Source organism: Lipotes vexillifer, unplaced genomic scaffold (assembly GCF_000442215.2).
Source record: "Lipotes vexillifer unplaced genomic scaffold, Lipotes_vexillifer_v1.1 scaffold591, whole genome shotgun sequence".
Classification (NCBI taxonomy): Eukaryota; Metazoa; Chordata; class Mammalia; order Artiodactyla; family Lipotidae; genus Lipotes; species Lipotes vexillifer.
The window spans coordinates 2,369,536-2,384,989 of record NW_006791954.1 but is presented as its reverse complement, the minus strand read 5'-3'; the positions used below and the strand labels follow the sequence as shown (position 1 = coordinate 2,384,989).

The 15,454-nt window shown below is 38.1% G+C and overlaps 1 protein-coding gene across 1 annotated transcript in view; it reads right to left on the bottom strand.

Moving 5' to 3' along the window:
• SKAP1 (src kinase associated phosphoprotein 1) overlaps positions 1-15,114 on the bottom strand; it is a 242,398-nt gene extending 227,284 nt beyond the window's left edge. Inside the window, exon 1 of the mRNA XM_007465111.1 lies at positions 15,015-15,114. The gene's annotated coding sequence lies outside the window, so the exon portion shown is untranslated. The remainder of the gene's footprint in view (positions 1-15,014) is intronic.
• Between the last annotated feature and the right edge of the window lie 340 nt (positions 15,115-15,454).

Below are 15,454 nucleotides of genomic sequence, written 5' to 3'. Positions count from 1 at the left end.
GTAAATACAATCTTTAATTTACAAACCAGTCACATTTCAAAAGTTGAAGCATAAAGTCAGCCATTTAGAATGTATTTTCCCATTGACGTAAATTTCTGAAAAGTGGTTAGATTATCTGGTTATCCACAAAAGCTCATAATAAACCAAAGGCAGCTATGGAACAAAGGATATAAATATGAGCTCAAAGCAAGAGATACTGGGAAGAAAGAAAGATGTCTTCCTTTGCTGGGCATAGAGAATAAACATAGGCAACCTATGACATCCTTATCCTCTCTCCCTTTGCAACCATCTCCTGTCTCCCAGTGGCCTCAGCCCAGGTACCAAGAACCCACGTGATTATCTAAAATTCCCTATTAAAGAATCAGCTTACCCATGCCTGTCCCATGATTTACTCTCCTCAGGTACCTCTTCTCCCCAAATCCAGTCAAAACTCCCATTTCCATGATTTGGTTCCATCCTATCTCTCATTACTCCCTTATACCTAACAAACAGAATTACCCTTTGGTTCCCAAACATGGCTAAACTTTTATCTCCTCAGTTTCTTTGCGCATGCTATTTTTGTGTGCAATATATCTGACCAAACATCCATCCCTTTCAAACCCAAAGCCAAGACATGATGCCATCTCATTCATGAAGGTTTCTCATAGCCCACCAACCAGAAGTAATTTCTTTTTCTGGGATCTCACAGTACAATCTGTGGGCACCTCTTCTAAAGTGTTAGCCACAATATATCTTGAACTGCAGTTATTTCTGCATACTTTTATATCTTTCCCATTGGGTTGTAAATTTCTTGGGAATATTTTTTGTGTATCTACAATGTAACATGCCTTGTATTAGGCACTTTTTTATGCATAACAACAATCCTACAAAGTGGGTGTATTGTATAATTACTCAGTTTATCCTGCTCAAAAATAATTTCCAGGAGGACTGGAAACTGTCATATTCACCAAAAAATGCTTTGCACACCGTGGATGCTGAATAAACATTTGGTGAATGAGTGAAGTATTCACTTGTTATGAAGAAATCGAGCCTCAGTAAGAGTGCTGGCCAAACAATCATACTGCCTGGGCTCAAATCCCAATTCCAAAACCTAACAGCTGTATAACCTTGAGCAAGTTGATTACCTCTCTGAACCTGAGTTTTCTCATCTGCTAAAATGGGGATTATTATAGTATTCACCTCTCACCTGTTGTGAGGATTAAATGAGATAATGTGTGTAAAGCCCTTTGACACTGGGCCTGGCACAGGATAATTATGTAATGAATGTTAGCTGTGACTGTTATTCTTCAGTTGCAGAGGCAAGAGCCTCTAAAGCCCTCATTCTTTCTGAGGAAAAGGATCCTCTGTTAACTTTATAAAACTCAGTGTACCTAGCACTGTGAATTGCCCATAACAGAGGTTCAACAAACTTAATTTCCTCAGCACAATCATCTAAGCCAAAAGTTAGAAGGAAATCATTAAATAGGGCTAGTGCACCTGAATGTACAATCAAAAACCCCTTAACCCTCCAGGTGAATTTATATTTTAAAAGAGGACTATGAGCCCAAATGAATCTCTAAATGGTGAAACTCCAGGTATGTAACAAATTGAAACCGAACACTTCAGACTGTCTAGAGAAGACACCCGTGGGCAGTGGGCTCCGTGCTGGCTCTGTTCATGAGTCTGGCCCTCACTGGTCCAAGAACTTCTTGAAAAACAGGGATATATCTTCCGTGACACTGTCTTGATCACCTGGCATTATGCCCAGCAAAGAGTAAACAAATACCCAATACATATTTGTTAAGTAAATTAACTGTTTCCGGCTTGTAATCCTCACCCTGCTCTTAGTTAATTCTATTTCTCTTCACGACCAACATGAAAATCCATCATGGTGACTGATGTTTTGAGAAGGAGGAAGTGAATGGTTTACTCAAGCACCATCACTTTGGAAAGCTAGTCCCACAAATACAAATGTTACTAAATAGTCACAGAGTGTAGATAATCCTGTGTCAGTTCAGTGCAGCTCAGAAAGATAATATTTAAGAAATGGAAGTTGCTCCTGGTCAGTGATACCTCATCTAATGAAGACCTTGAGAATGACCTTCCTTTAAAAAAAACATATTCTAGAAAAATCATCATAAATTACTCAAAAGACTGCTGTATTTCATATCGCTCAAAAATAATTTTACTTTCCTGTGTGTGTGTGTGTGTGTGTGTGTGTGTGTGTGTGTGTGTGTGCGCGCGCATGCGCGCGCACTTAGGCACAGAGTAAAAACACTCCAAGTACGGCTGTTTATTTGCATAGAAGTGACCCAAGGCTACAATTAAAGCCTAATTTCCTCCTTCCACATCTCTTTTCCCTGCAATGCTAACTCCTTTCCCACCTGGAAACAAATACTCTTTGGCTCTTAAATCCCTGCCTCTTTTTAAAAAAGGAAAGGCTCTGATATCAGTGACTTAGGATTAAATACACATTCACTGTGGAGAGTTGAAAAATACAGGTAAATAAAAAGGAGAAATTAAAAATCACTGAAACTCTACTTTCCAGAAATTACTATCATTAACATTTTGGAGTAATTTTTCAGGCATTTTTTTGAAAAAAAAAATATACACAACCAATTTTTTCACTTACAGTATATCTTATTCTACATCAATACATCTTCTATAGCATAAATGATTAAATTCTCTTCTTTTTTTACGTTTGCCCTTTCAACAGAATGGAGGAGCAGAATAAACTGGAACAGGGAGAACCTTGAAGCAGAGAACCAGAAAAGAGAATTTTGCAGAGCTCTGAGTAAGACTTTATGAGGGCTAAAGTTTAGCCAGTGACAAAGGGAATAGAAAGGAGAAGAGAGGTTTAGGATGAAGAATCGATAAGACTTGTTGACGGTTTGGGGAGTGAAGAGAGAGGAGGCAGGAATGACTTCCAGGATTCTGCCTTGGGGGCCAGGACCTAGTGAAAGCAGAAATAGACTTTAGGGGTGAGAAGAATATAAAATAATGAGCTCAGTTCTGGACACTCCATCAGTTAGGATTCTTCTGGCTACAAGTAACAGGAGACCTCACTGGCAGAGGCTTAAATAAGTAGTTCATTTCTCCTTCAAAACAAAAAGTCTGGAGACAAGTGATTCCACGGTTGATGCAGAGGCCCAACAGTGGCATGAAGGACCTAGGCCCTTCCCTTATTTCTGCTCTAACACCTTAGAGCACAGTAATGTCTTAAGGTGGCTACTGCATTTCAATGTTTTTTTTTTTTTTTTTTTTTTTTTGGTCTCCCAAGCATAAGACTGTCCTGTGAGAGGCTATCAGAAGTTTTCTCCTTATATTTCTTTGGCCAAAACTATATCTTATGTAAACCCTAGACCAACCACTGGCAAAGCAGAATGGCTTTCAGATCATAAGTCATCCCTGGGCTGGTGGGGTTCTGTTGTCCAGGAAGAATGGAGGGTGGCTGCTGGGTAAGCATCCAGCAGGGTCTGCCCCAGCTTTGTGAAGTTTAGGATATCAATAAGACACCCAAAAGGAGCTGTCCAATATGCTGTATGGTGCCTTGGAGACAGAAGTGCAGTTGAGCTGTAGAATTAGGAGTCATCCACGTACAGGGGAAGTTGTAGAGTTACGGACATGCATGCAACTGCCTACAATGAATGTGGTGAGAAAAGAGGGAAGCCTGAGGGACAGCAGTGAAGAGGGCAGCATAGAAAAACAAGCTCAAGCCAGAGCCTAAAATCAGAGTACAAATGCAAGGAAGAAGGAAAACCAGGAGAGACTATTATCATGGGGACAAATGGAGGGAGAGATATTTTGTTTGTTTTTGTTGTTTTTATTTGCTTGTTTTTTACTTTTTGAGGAGAAGGAAGCTATCAAGAGTGTCACATGCTGCAGAGAGACCAAATAAGACGAAGATTGAACAGCGTCACCTGGATGTAGCAATTAGCAAGTTACTGGTACTTTGTCAAGAATAACATGATAGGAGCAGAGACTAGATTATAGGGGACTGAAGAGCGGCCAGAGAAGAAGAAACCAGAAATGGCTTGTCTAGGCTTCCATTTCAAGAAGTGTGTCTGTAAAAAAAGAGATACAGGACAGTAGCTAGAGAGGGAATCACTGTGTAGGATGTAATGTTTTTCTTAGTATTAGGAGAGATTTGAGCATATTTATATGATGAATGGAGAGATGTAATCAGGAGACCAAAGCTAAATTTGAGAAAGAGAAGGTCTCTGGGGGGCAGTGGTAATAGTGGAGTGAAGATGACAACTGTGAGTCATAGCCTCAGTCCTCAAATAGTGTGAGGGAAGACTCTGAACTCAAAAGATGACAGAGAATTGTAAAGCCATGTAGACAAATCTCAAAAGGGAAGAGGTGTGGGATAAGATTGTACAGTAAGAGTCTAGAAGTGACAGCAAGGAGCTTGAAGGTTGCCAACAGCACTTCTGGAAAATGAGCAAGTTCTATTTAAAATGACTGCAAGCAAAACAGTGTCCTGAAAAAGAACCATGTTTTACTTGGGCAGGGATGGAGAAAAGAGGTTGAGGATATCATGGAACTTGATTATAGTAGAACATGGATTCTAGGAAACACAGGGGAAAGGATTAGAAGAGAAGAGCTCAGGAAAGATGAGATGGTGGAGACAAGGAAGTGCAAAGCTTTATAGAAAGGATGATGACCAAAGGCAGAGGGCTTTCGATGGATCATGGCTGGAATGACTGGCACCCATGCTCCAACAGAACTCCAATACATGATCAGCAGCCTTGTAACCTTATACCACAGACTGTTAGAGAAATGTCATCACATGAGACGTTTGAAGAGATGGACACCGTTTTTACAAATGGCTCTGTATCCCCTAATGCTCAATAAAAAGAAAGTATCCTATTTCTGGAAAAGAATATGTGGGGTTGGCTACTGAACAGTAACTTTCATAATATAGAGGGTCTCTTGTTCTAGTGTTTAGCCTAGGCCTGGAGAACATATTTATAACAGTTTTCCCCCATTCATTCAACTCACGTTATTGAGCTCATATCACATACCAGTACCATTACAGACCTTTTTTTTTTTAAATGAACATCCATGCCTTTAAGGAGTTATAATCGCCAGAAATATGTATTCTGAGTTTTAGGAAATTGAATTTAAAATGAACTTAAAAGTGGTAAGTGGTAGAGTAGTGCTTCTCAAATGTTTATGTGCATACAAATAATCTTGGGATCTTAGTAAAATGCAGATTCTGATCCAGTGGGTCTGATTCAGTGGAGCCTGAGATTCTACATTTCTAACAGCTTTCCAGGTGATGCTGATGTTGCTGGTCCACGGGCCACTCCTGGAGTATCAAGAAGCTAAGACTCCAGCAAAGAAGATTTCTTGCTTTACCTTTTCCATTTACACTGACCTATGAAGTCCTAAGAATTTTTCCTCTTTTCTTTTCCTTGCTAACTCTCTTATCCATCCTTTTTTTTTTCCCTAATAAAAAAGGGGGGTAGGGTAGAAAACCTTACAAAAAGCTTTTTCTTCTAAGCAACTATTAGCTACACACACCGTTTTCATGAATGTGCCAAACATCTATCTCCTGATCAAATACTTTTGCGGAACCTCTACTATTTCAAACAGGGCACCTAGATATTCAGTAAAAGAATAAAGAGACTGGGAGCGGCAATTAATTCTAGTTATGCCATATGGCAGTATAGAACACTGGCTGGAACCTGAAAACTCAATTTCACAAGTCTTACTTATTCTGAATTTTAATCATTATAGGATCAGCAAACATATGCCTACCAAGCTGCTCCATTTACACAAAATTTTAAAGAATAATCACACTGCACACTCAAAAATGATTGGTTTTCCCCAAATGGACTTAAAATTTCTCTCCTACCAGATTCTCAAAATAAAGTAGCTGCTGACAGCTCCAGTTTAATCTCCCTGTTAAATAAAATCTCCAAACAGTACTTTTAACGAATAGCATTGCTTGCTTTCTTACCATTTTCATCGTCAGCTCACAATTTTGCACAAGTATAATTTTCTCCGGTTCCAGACTCCTCAGCCCTGGGGCTGGTTCAGGTGGTGGCCCTCCTGTCCCTGTGAACTCCCTCCATCGTGTCTGTCACTGCTGAGACACCCATCCCCACCACATTCTCTCCATTTCACCTCTCTCCAGAATGGAGACATTATCATTTTCAACACATACTCCATCACCCGTCCTCTTAGAGCTAAGATACCTTCATCTCCTGTACATCAAATAATTTCAAGATAAGGACAGAAAAAGCAGTTCTTGTTCTGTGAACTTCTGTCTCTCGTGCTTGAGAGACTGTCCTAATATCCCCTGAACATGTTTTAGTGATAACATTTACTGCACCAGGGCCAAAATGATTTTCTGCCACTTTCAATTCTAGTTCAATAAAAGAATAAGAGCTTTGTTTCTAACCTCTGTCATTTTTAATACCATAAAATGATTTTTAAAATGTAAAATTGAGTTCCATTTCCTACTGGACTACCAGTCTCATATTAGCTTTCCTTTTATCAAATTTATGAGAAAAGTCAGAAATTGCCTTTCCTTAAAAAAGATCAAAATTTCAGGATCTCCTGGGCAGAATGTTTGAATTGAATTTCAGCTCTCAATAATTGCTGGCCTGGAAGTTTTAAAGAAGTATAAAAGTTAGATACTTAAAGTTAGTAATGTCAGAAATAACAAACTGGAAGATTATCCCTTAGTCTATTACCATCCAGAAATAATAAAGTTATTCTCAGCAAATTATCATCCTAAAAAATCACAAACATGTTTATTACATTTCCAAATTGAGGAAGTCTATGGTTTTCTGAAACAATGGGGAATGAAGTCCATGGTTTCTGAACTGCAAAGTGAAACAAATAATGTTTTTTGAGACATATTATAAAATGTTTCAAATATGCATAAAAGGTGAAAGAACACCCATATATGTGTATACCCACAACCTAGACTCTATGATTCACATTTTGTTATATTTGTTTTGTCACTTATCCATCCATCCATCTTTTTTGTTGTTGTTTATATCTATATCTATATTTTAAAACATCTTTATTGGAGTAAAATTGCTTTACATTGTTGTGTTAGTTGTTGCTGTATAACAAAGTGAATCAGCTATACATATACATATATCCCCATACCCCCTCCCTCTTGCATCTCCCTCCCATCCTCCCTATCCCACCCCTCTAGGTGGTCACAAAGCACTGGGATGATATCCCTGTGCTATGCAGCTGCTTCCCACTAGCTATCTATCTTACATTTGGTAGTGTATATATGTCAATGCCACTCTCTCACTTCATCCCAGCTTACCCTTCCCCCTCCCCGTGTCCTCAAGTCCATTCTCTACATCTGTGTCTTTATTCCTGTCCTGTCCCTAGGTTCTTCAGAACCATCTTTTTTTTTTAAATTCCATATATACGTGTTAGCATACAGTATTTGTTTTTCTCTTTCTGTCTTACTTCACTCTGTATGACAGACTCTAGGTCCATCCACCTCACTACAAATAACTCAATTTCATTTCTCTTTATGGCTGAGTAATATTCCACTGTATATAAGTGCCACATCTTCTTTATCCACTCATCTGTCGCCATCCATCTTGTTTTTGATGCATTCCAAAATAAACTGCAGACATTGCTACACTCTAGAATGTGTATATAATTAACTAAACTTCAATATTTACTTGCAGTTCCTTTAAACCAATAAGCTTTTGAAAGATGCCAATTCCTCTTTTTTTTTTTTTTTGTAATGGCTTGGCTAAGTAAACTATGCAACCAATTAGAAATTCTACATTCTAAATCCTAATCTTTTATTAATTCTCCTACTTTGAGTAATTTCTTGTATCTCAGTTCTCTCATCAACAAAAGAACAAAGGCACTTGGTTGACATGGTATAAAATCTTGATTACCAAATTGTAAAGTGGACCTTGTGGTTATGGCAGAATTCACAAATGAGAGATACCAACTAATATAACTTAGAGAAATAGCTTATTGGAGATTATCCAACTTTATGTGGGCATAAAGTTTTCTGTAAATTATAATGAGAACTCAACAAGGCTCAAACTCAGGAGGGATCTTGAGTTTGAGCATTTAATGATAATGCATCTTATATAAGCCACACTGTATCCATGATAAAACCATTTGAGGCTCGGTTATTGAAGACTGAGTCACTCCAAGTGGGAATTTCATAACAAAGCACTAGCATCACATTGGAATTTTCTTGGCTTTGCAAAGCCGTAGTATTACTGGCTTGTAAACTCACTATTAATTAACTACAGTAAGAGCTGCCACAGGGATAGCTGCCCCTTCCTTTATGAGCTGCTTGTTCCCCTACACTGATTTTTTTTTTCTTTTGGAAGATTGGCCCTGGAAGGGGCATCCTTTGAAGCCTGAAGAATCAAAGCTGCTGCAAAGCACTGCTGAGAGTTTCGAAAGAAATATGAAGAAACTACATTGGACCTGGGGCGACAGGCTGAGATCTTCCCAAATAGGTCAGCAGTTGGTCTGTAAAATATTCCCATTGCCAAGGAGGCAGTGACATCTTGTGTAAATCAAAAACGAAAACCCTAAGATATCTCATTTCCATTTTAAATGCATGGGGGTTGAATATGGATATCTAGCACTCAAGAAGTTCCTGTGGGATTGATTTTTTTCCCATCTTCTCTGAGCCCTTTGCTGAGCGTAATAAGAAGGACCGCATTTCATTATCAACCCTGCTAGCACTGCACTTCAGGGAGACTAGATGAGGCTACACAGTGGGAGAGAAGATCTGGCTTCCAGAGAAGAAATGATTCACATAGTGTGGTTATAAAAACCCACTTTAGGCCCAACTCATTTGCAACAGAATCATGAAATAAAATTAAATCCCAAGGAAATGAAATTTCCTGCATCATTTTGCAAATTAAAAAACAAGAAAAATCATAGTGATACCATAAAAGAAATCAAATAGAGGTTTCGAGGTTTGGTTGGTAATGTTTGCATTTTTGTAACATTGGGAAAAAAAAATAATTCCAAACAACATTTTGGGGGAGGCAACTTGAAAAGAAAACACAAGACCATGGTTAGGAGAATTTTCAGTTGAATCAGTCAATGTTATAGAAAAAACAGAACAAAGAGTTTGGCTCCTGACAGCTGACCCAGTGCTCTTGCATTTCTCTTCCCTTTGCTCCAGTTTCAGTGTAACACAGGAAGTGGATACAGAATGGATCTATAACAGCAATAAGAGAAAACAAGCAAATAAGAGAAAACCACAACCAGGAAGGCCTCACGCCACAAGTTTCTGGAGATCCACAAATAAGATGAATACAGAGAGCCATTTTTTTCCAGCGGCTTTCTATAAGCAGAGAAAATAATACAGCACTGGGACAAAAGACTAGCTCCAGATCAAATGAGACTTAAAATCAAGGCCAAAGTAAACAGTGGTAAAATGAAGACAATAATTTCATATAAATGATCTTTTCACACAATGTATGAATTAAGAGCCCCCATTTACAGACAGATAGAAAATCTTCTAGTATTAAAAAATTGACACCGAGGATTTTCTGAGACCTTCCAAGACAAATCCATTTTGAGTAGATAACAGGAATGTGCCCAAGTGTTAATGATGTCTATAATTCTATCAGGAGTAAAGCAAATTTCAGCAACCTAACTATATGGCTAAAGAGTAGTGCTCAGCTTATTATTCTAATGGGTCAGTCCAACCTAAAGGGTGTAAGCTCAGTTATCTGCCTGCCTCCCAGGTCTCATTTCAAAACTCCTTTCACTCTAGATAGAACATTTTATTCTGTTTAATAAGTACAGTACTGGGAATTTTTAATAAAAACGTTTGAAAGGAACAAGCTTTTTTTTAAAAAAAAAACCCACTTACTAAAAAACTATACATCACAGTTACTTATATATAAAATATTTATTTTATGGGATGACCAAAGGGAGAGCCTTCTGTGCACTAATACCACCATAATAGCCCAGTGTAGAAGAAAACAAAAATGGATCAATTTAATCTTAAAGCTGGTACTAAATCCAAGATACCTGCATAAGTGAAAGAATAAACAAAATAATCATCATCATAAAATTAAAAGGAGAGTTACACATTTCAAGGCTGCTTTGAAAGTACAGGAGACTTGCTATGAAAGAACATATAATACAATGATCTTCCTTTCCAGGTTAAGCCAAGAGACCAACAGCAGGTATTATTATATCAGTCTCTCCTGTAGAGCATTTCAGACTAAAAGTGCAAAAAATATAACCCCTCACTACCCCCAGTGTAAGTATATCTCCAAAAATCTTTAACACGATTGTGAAATCTCAACATGCACTCACTAATTAACAGAAAACTAGTACAGGAATTTGGCATATAATTGATCAGTTTAAAGCCCTGACGTTATTTCAGGTTTTTGTTTTCTTTCTTGGTTAAGGATGAGAGGCAGAGATAGGACTGAAAAAGGAAGAAATGAATTTTTAACCTTCAAGATGTGGTCAAATTATTGCTATGATTTCTGAGCCTTTTCAAAGCTCTTTAAACTCAGATGGATTGCACAAGCACCTACTACTCTTTTTTTTTTTTTTTTTCTGTGTTGGCACTGAAACTCCAGTGTAGCAAAATGAACAACAGAAAGAGATGTTATAAGCAAATATTTAAACTTGTAACATAGATGTACCAACAACACATTCCACATTTCTTCTCATGATAAGCACACTTCATTTGAATGTTTTTTGTTTGGGGCTTTTTAGCTCAATAACCAGCACTTGGGAAAAGTAACACTCTCTGTGTAATTAATGGTAATGATATTTAGTCTACCCCTTCGAAAATCTTGCTCCCAAGAGTTATATTGGACTAACTCCTTGTCTTTCTTCCTACAATACAAAGACACAAGAACAAAATATTCTTAAACTAAATCCTGTTTTAAAGCTAAATCCATGTTAAGCTGACAAGAAAAACTTGAAACTCCCAAAGAGAACTGGAATTATTTTTATATTTTTACCAATGTATCATGTTTCATGCAGAGCTATATGCTAACCACCCACAATGAGACATGTTCGAGATATTCTTTCAGTCTGTACTTTAAAAGTCCTGGTTTTGTGGGTTTTGTGCTCTAATCCTGTTACACAGTTATTTCTTTCCATTTCAATATGCTACTAATCTACCTGTCTCTTTTTGGAACTCCTTTAAATTTCACGAAAGGAAACAATACTCCCAGTTTGTTTCCATTGGCTCTGGCTGTCACTTCCAACGGTGAGCATAAACGACTAGCTGTTCCAAAACGAGTCATCAAGAGAGAATTTATTCCTACCTCCGTAATAAAAATATTCTATTTTCTTCATCCCGCCCCTGACTCTCAATGTATTCTTGCTGTCAGATGGCCTCCCCTGAATCAAACTTAAGAAATGCTCAACTGTTTCTGCAAATGCATAAGAATGCCATCAAACGTCTGAGTGTAGATCAAGTCTGCTTCATTCCAGGTGTCTCACAGCTGGCACTGGTACTGCAGTGACCACCATAATAAAACAGCAGGAGCCTCTGCCTGGCTTTTATCCTGATCATTCTCTAAAGAGCTCAGTGAAAGCCGTTAGTTTTAGGGAGAAGGTTTAAATGAGGAGGCAGTGTGAAGAAGAGCAATGAACATAGCAGCTCAGGACATCAAATACCACAACAGGACTTCATTTCCTTGGACTTACAGAAATCGTTATCCTTTTTTTATTTTGTCTTACATGAAAAACATTATCCTTCATTGGTAACACTTTTAAGCCCCCCCCGCAAAAAAAAACCTATGAAGATAGAACTACAGATATGATTTTAAGTCTGGGAGGACAGAGAATAGTGAAGCTACCTGTACTGAAAAACAGATGAGCACTTGGACATCCATGACTCGACACAACTGTCATTTCCTGGGGTCGGTCACTCTAGGCAACAGAAGGGTGGCAAATGGCACATAACAACCGCGATGGAGTCAGATGCTTTGATTTACAGTGAGTCCACAGCCATGCAAACAGCACTGAATTCTGAGCCACCATAAAAATTAGGGCCAAGCCCCTAGAATTTACCAAGAATCAGAGCCAGTGCTATTTTCACTTCTCTCAACTCTTTTCATTCTCAAGCAGCACAGTGTTGAGGAAAGAATTAAAGGAATTAAAGCGAGGACACAACAAAGATAGAGTGGAATGTTGGGGGAGGAATATATGTATGTATGGTATTTATATTTATCTAGTGTCTTTCGCAGGTTATCCTGCTAGATTCCTTACCCACCTTCCAAATAAGCCGTAATGTGCCAAATCAATAGTTTTATACAGGTTCCTACCCTCCCCCACAAATTTACCAACCCCCTAAAATTTTATTGCTTTAATATGACTAAAGATAAAACTTTTTAAGTGACTTTAATTCTTTTGATGTTACTTGGCAACTTGCCATATACATTTAACTCTCAAGTTTGATGACTTCCAAATTTCTTTTCACACCCAGCCTCTGGGAGAGATACAACTTCCACACAAAAAAGTAAATGTGGCTGGCATTGTACCAGCTTTCAGTGCTTTCAAACCAGCTGGTATCAATACAGGCATAACATCAACCAGCCATACATGGGGCTATAGATGCAACGTGGCTGAAAAAGAGGATTCAGTAAGACAAGGGTTACATTAACGGGATGATGATTGAATGGGCAAATGTAAGACAATTTCAAACAGCTTGCCAAAGGAAAGTCTCATTTTTCCATTTTCTTGTACAGTATCTAATTTCTGGCTCCTCATTTCCTCCTGATCTGATAATTATGAAATTCTAAATAAAGTGTCATCTTTCTTGCAACAAATCAATGAACAGAAAGCTCCCATCAACAATGCAGATGTTTCCTAAAACTCCTGCTGATTATTTCCTGAATGTCTATCCCACAAACCACACAGCAAGTCCTTTGAGAACAAGGAACCCTCTCTACCTCATAACAAATACAGCTTCTATGTGTGCGAGCATGGGTATGTGTGTATGAGTGTGTGTATGCACTTAGAAAGAGGACTAAGAAGTAATATGTAAGTGATAACAGTGAGTCACCACGAAATCACCTTTTATTATCAATTTCAGATTGAAATTTAGTCCTTTCCAAGTTCTGTGGTACAAATATGGGAAAGGAGAATTCCTATTCATTGTATATTTGTCTCTACAGATGCAGTAAAATTGTTTTTACATTCCTTATCACAGATTTATATCATTAACACCATTAAACGGTATCACCATTTATACCATTAATACAACATACACAATTATATTATGGGCAACCCTCTCCCTATAATACAGTTGAAAATAATTCTACCTTTGTTCTTCGTGCCATCCTTATAATAATCCTAAAATACAAAGGTCAACTTTGTATTAAAAAAATAAAAAATTCTATAAGTTACTAACTGAGCCTTCAGGTACACAACTAAGTCTAAACTTATCTACTAATAAAGTAACATTATGGGGGAGTTTGTTTTAAACACTCTTCCAGCCTACCATAAATTATAGATATTCTCATTTTGCAAAAAGCTCCCATCTTTTGCATTGTTTGTTTCAATTATTCAGGGCAACCCAGGCTGATAATTACACAGTCCCCAGTTGCTGAGTAAAAGTGACGTTTAATTAGCCAGCAGGAAAGATCGATTAAGATCCAGCAGGGCATCTTGTGAGGTTCTCTCACATTCCTGGAAGGAATATATTCTGGCTGTGCCCTTTGAAAGGATAAAACTCCTTGCTTGCTTCTAAGGAGTTTCAATGAGGCTTCTAAAGTAGATGCTAAGATTGGTCAGCCACACAAATTAAATTCCAGGTATAAGGACTTTCCTGGTGGTCCAGTGGTTAAGACTCCGTGCTCCCGGGCTTCCCTGGTGGTGCAGGGGATAAAGAATCTGCCTGCCCATGCAGGGGACACAGGTTCGATCCCTGGTCTGGGAAGATCCCACATTCCGTGGAGCAACTAAGCCTGTGTGCCACAACTACTGAGCCTGCACTCTAGAGCCCACGAGCCACAACTACTGAAGCCCACGTGCCACAACTACTGAAGCCCATGTGCCTGGAGCCCGTGCTCCGCAACAGGAGAGGCCACCTCAATGGGAAGCCCGCGCACCAAAACAAAGAGTAGCCACTGCTCGCTGCAGCTAGAGAAAGCCCGCGTGCGGCAACTAAGACCCAACACAGTCAAAAACAACAACAAAAACAACAAAAACAAAAAAACCAAAAAAACTCCGTGCTCCCAACGCGGGGAACTAAAACCCCACACGGTGCAGCCAAAAAAACAAACAAAAAGACAAATCCCAGGCATATCCCTGCAGTTGTTCTCCCTTAACTAAGAGTACTCAGTTCAAACATTCTGAATCACATTGCCTCCAAGTTGGAAAACACGTAAAGTAACACTCTCTTATCCCCAACTCTCGTTCAGTTACCACATTTCAAGCAAGAGGTGGTTGGGAAATATATTGTAAAGGAAAATTTTTATTTCTTCCACCATCAAGCAAGTGTATGCATCTGTCAGGTGCTCACATTCTAAAAGGTACAAATTAGGTCAGGGCTTTTAATTAAAAAAACCAAAAACTTAATGAGCATGATATTCCAATCAGTCTGAGACTAAGACATTCTACTATGCTCAGAGAATCAACTGGATAAGTCCAGTTTAAGTTTTCTATTAGGAAAGGAGATGTGGATATAAAATCAAGACCAAAACTCCTAACGAAAATTACCTCATACTGCTTAACATCTTCCCTTTCAGTAATTTGGACAAGCATAAATATTTAGCTTTTCACACACTTTGCAAAAGCGTTCAATAAAGACTAACATAACAATCCAAAGCTGAAAGCAGAATAATTTTTTCAACATACATAATTATCAAAATATTTCCATTTTGGTAAACTACCCTAAATATGCCTGCCTACCTCCAATGCAATTCAGTACACATTTATTAAGCCTCTACCAAGTATAAAGAACTATGATAGGTGTGTCTTACTTTGCTAATCTATATACAATTAAAGTAGATTTTACTGATTATAAATTGTTTTAAAGCTTATGAAGAAGAATAATGGAACCGGTTTATACAAACCTAGCTTTGATTTGCTGCAAGCCCCGCAGAATATGGTCTCTGTTGTCCCTTGCACCAGCACTAAGGTTCTCATTCCGCAAAACTTCTCCCAGGAACTCCTCAGTATCTAAAAGAAAAGGAAAGTTGATCAATGGAAAAGAAAAAGTACTAACGGAGAAGGAGGAAAATCTGAAGGACAAAGAAATGGGTATTATTTTCTCTTTAAAAACTTTAAAGTTGCAGAACGAGGGGAATGTAATTAATGCCACAGAGCTGTACACTTAATAGTGGTTAAAATGGTAAATTTTATGCTACATATATTTCACCAGAATAAAAAATAAATAAAACTTTATATATGCCTGTAAATGACATTTTCTGATAATCCAAGACCTTGCTATGAATTTAGAAAGCTAATGCATATATTAACCATAAGAAATAACTATTTTCTAAACCATCTTAAA